Consider the following 3,288-nt stretch of genomic DNA (forward strand, 5'->3'; position numbering starts at 1 on the left):
GCACGGTTTGCGTTTCCACTGCAGTTCAGTACCGCTTTAGAGTGGGCGGGATTATTCACATGTCGTTTAAGTTGCGCCGCCTCTACTACCACGACTCCTAAAAAAAACGTTTCGCCCCATCAAGCTCTCGCTGGATCTGCTCCTCTGCTATCAACGAGAGGAACGTCTGTTCTTCCGCAAAAAAGTTGGGACTGGATGAGAACACTATTCGTTGTCGTTCTCCCCTTTGTGACTTCTCTTTGTTTGAGTTAATACATTTCATCCTATATTTAAACGGCTCTAACTTCGAAGTAGAGGAGGTTGGAGAAGTTAATAGTCGTTCTCGTCCAGCCCCTTCTGAGAACCACTGGGCCTCGCCAGCTCACCCCATGTTGAGATTCTCCACATACCTGGCCATTGGTTCCGACCATACCTATCCTCCTGTGTTTCCCCGAGCCCGGAAGTGGGTTTCTAACAGTGCTGACCTGGGGGCTAAGATTGCGGACACCGTTATGACATCTGTCTGGTCAGCACTGAAATCTGCCATCCATCCTCCGTTTCCAGCTCCACGAACCATTCCGATCCTCAGCCCAGAACTCGCGGCCACCTCACTCTCAAGCCCAGAACCATCGGCCGCCTCACTCGCAAGCCCTTCGACCGTTCCATTCACACCTAACCAAAGAAGGAGGACGAGGAGAAAAAGACAGTTCTCCACCCTCATCCTTTCCCTGGAGTCCGCTCCAGTGTCGGCTCCAGCCGCAGAGCTCACTCCAGTGTCGGCTCCAGCCCCAGAGCTCGCTCCAGTGTCGGCTCCTCCAGAGCGCCCTCAAGTGCCCGCTCCTCGAAAGCGCCCTCCAGAGCGCCCTCAAATGCCCACTCCTTGAAAGCTCCCTCCAGAGCGCTCTCAAGTGCCCGCTCCTCCAGAGCGCCCCCCCATGATTTCTATTTTTTCCCAAGAAAATTTTTTTTAGGAGGGAGCATATACCCGTGGCTGAGCCGGCTAAGGCCACGGAGGATCTGCCATGGCCTCCTGAGTCCCCTGATCCGCCATGGCCCCCTGAGCTGCCAGCTCTGTCATGACTCCCCGAACTCCCTGATCCGCCATGGCCCCCTGAACTCCCTGATCCACCCTGGAGGCTCTCCTTGTCTCCGCCCTGTTCCTGTCCTGCACCAGCCTCCAGGGCGCCCACCCCCCCCCCTCCCCGATGTTACTGTTACGGCGTGGGACGCGCCTTCCGGGAGGGGGGTGATATCTGTCACGTGTTGGTTTCTGTTTAGTTCCTGTCTGCCCTTATTTGGTTCAGTTCCTGTTCTCATTTAGTTAATCATCATTCATTAGTTTCCACCTGTGTTGTATTAATCATCTCATTAGTTCCCTTTGTTTCGGTTTTGCTTAGAAGTCCTCAGTTCTCCCGTAGTCTTCGTCCATTCACCGTCATGTTTAGTTTGCTCTTAGATGTTTCTGATTTATCTGTCTCCTGGTTATTCTCTTGATTTGAAGTTGGAATTAAAGATTGTGTGCTGGATTACTCCTGCGTCGTGCGCTTGTCTCCTGAGAGCACAGTACCTGTGACACAATACAAATCGTTCAAATATTATCTGTTAACAGTGGTATTCAGCTGACTGTCTTTTTAGTAAAAAAAAATAAGTAGTAGTAAATGTTAGATATATAAACCTAAAGAGAAACATTTGCAATCAATAAATTCATATTTACTGGTATTGTGCTTTTTACAATATAAAATATTAATATGTAATAAAAATCCTTTGTATTTAAATTATTTTAATTTAATGCTACTGACAGCCATAAACACAATACATTCTTAAAAAATCTTTTTTCTTTTCTCTCAAGTGCTCCACAGATCATGTAGCACCGTCTTGCAACCCCAACACTTGAATACACCTGTGCTAATATAAACATACTATTATAATTTAGGTTGCTTGTTGAAAGTAAAATGTAAATTTTGTTCCATAACCTGGAAACTGCTTAAATGTCAGATAGAAAAAAAATCTAAAATTAACTGCTTCTCAAGTTAAGTCCACTTCACACCACCATCTATAGGTTCTCTCCTTTTCTTCAGTTCAGAATTCAGCATGAAGCACAGTCGTTCATTATGCTAAACTAGGGCAGCATAGCTTCAGCAGCCCTCCCCAATGACAGCTAGTTTAAAAAAGATTAATGTCATCCTGAATCTGCAACGAGCATGCATCCTTTTCAACACTTTCCCATTCCAGTTGTTTTTCTTTCCACCAACAGGTACAGAAAATGCCCCTCTCTTTCTTTAATGAAAAATGGCAGTGGCACAATATAATATTAGTCGCTGCGGAAGTAATCAGATTGAGGGTGACATTTTGGCCAGGACTGTTCCCTTAATTCCTGATATGGTGGCAAAGGTTCACATTCAATTACTTGAGCTACATTTGGATCAGTGTGGACAGCCAGTAACAGTTCAGTTCAGTCAGCAAAACCACCCTTTACATTTAGCTGAGTCTTAATCAATTTATTTATTTATTTTTACAAACACATAGTGAGCGAGTGGTTTTCGTAAATGAGAAAGAGGCACAGTGTTCCTTTCCATCTACAGTCTTTTTGTGTTTTTTTTGTAAAAACCTTCCCTTGGATACAGTGATGCATTATGGGTATAAAGACAACTGCTTCACTCGCCTGCTCTAGCCTTCACTATTCATTAGGCAGTTTCCTTTTATGATGTGGACCACTTGCGCTGGGCGGCACACAAAGCATTTGGAGGAGTGTAGGGAGTGTTTGAAGCAGGAAGATTAAAGGAGAATCTGTCTCTCTTTCTCTTTCTCACTTGTTCTCTGTCTTTCACTGTCTTGCTTCTGATTTCTATTCACCTCCCGTGACCTGCTCAGGATGAATCCTGCCGTTAAGATCTATTTGTTTGTATGTCTGAGTCACCACACTGTCCAAAACATGATCCTAAGGTGTCTAATCAGGCCTGTGTTGTCACTTAGAGAAAGCACACTATAAACAGCAGGTGAACTGATATGGACATGATGAAGGTTTTGTGGCATGTTTGTACAGCAGGGTTAAACTACCCCCCCCCACCCTTTGTACAAGGCCCTTTTGATTTTATTTGAGTCCAAGACACAAAATAGAAACAAAACTCACTAGAGGAACTTTCCTAAACAATTGTGCTTATGTTCCTGAATATAGTGGTATTTTTTGATTCATGACTTGCATGCAATGACAAAAGATTACATTTCAGGTAATTCATTTAAAGGGGTCATATGATGCTGCTAAAAATAACATTATTTTATGTATTTGGTGTAATGAAATGTGTTTATGCG

At 44.4% G+C, this 3,288-nt stretch overlaps 1 protein-coding gene across 2 annotated transcripts in view; it reads left to right on the forward strand.

The window, feature by feature from the left end:
- The window catches only part of b3gat1a (beta-1,3-glucuronyltransferase 1 (glucuronosyltransferase P) a), a 30,394-nt gene that overhangs the window by 15,643 nt on the left and 11,463 nt on the right, over nucleotides 1-3,288 (forward strand). The gene's annotated exons all lie outside the window — the stretch shown is intronic.

Source organism: Sinocyclocheilus anshuiensis, unplaced genomic scaffold, assembly GCF_001515605.1.
Source record: "Sinocyclocheilus anshuiensis isolate Anshui unplaced genomic scaffold, SAMN03320099.WGS_v1.1 scaffold643, whole genome shotgun sequence".
Taxonomy (NCBI): domain Eukaryota; kingdom Metazoa; phylum Chordata; class Actinopteri; order Cypriniformes; family Cyprinidae; genus Sinocyclocheilus; species Sinocyclocheilus anshuiensis.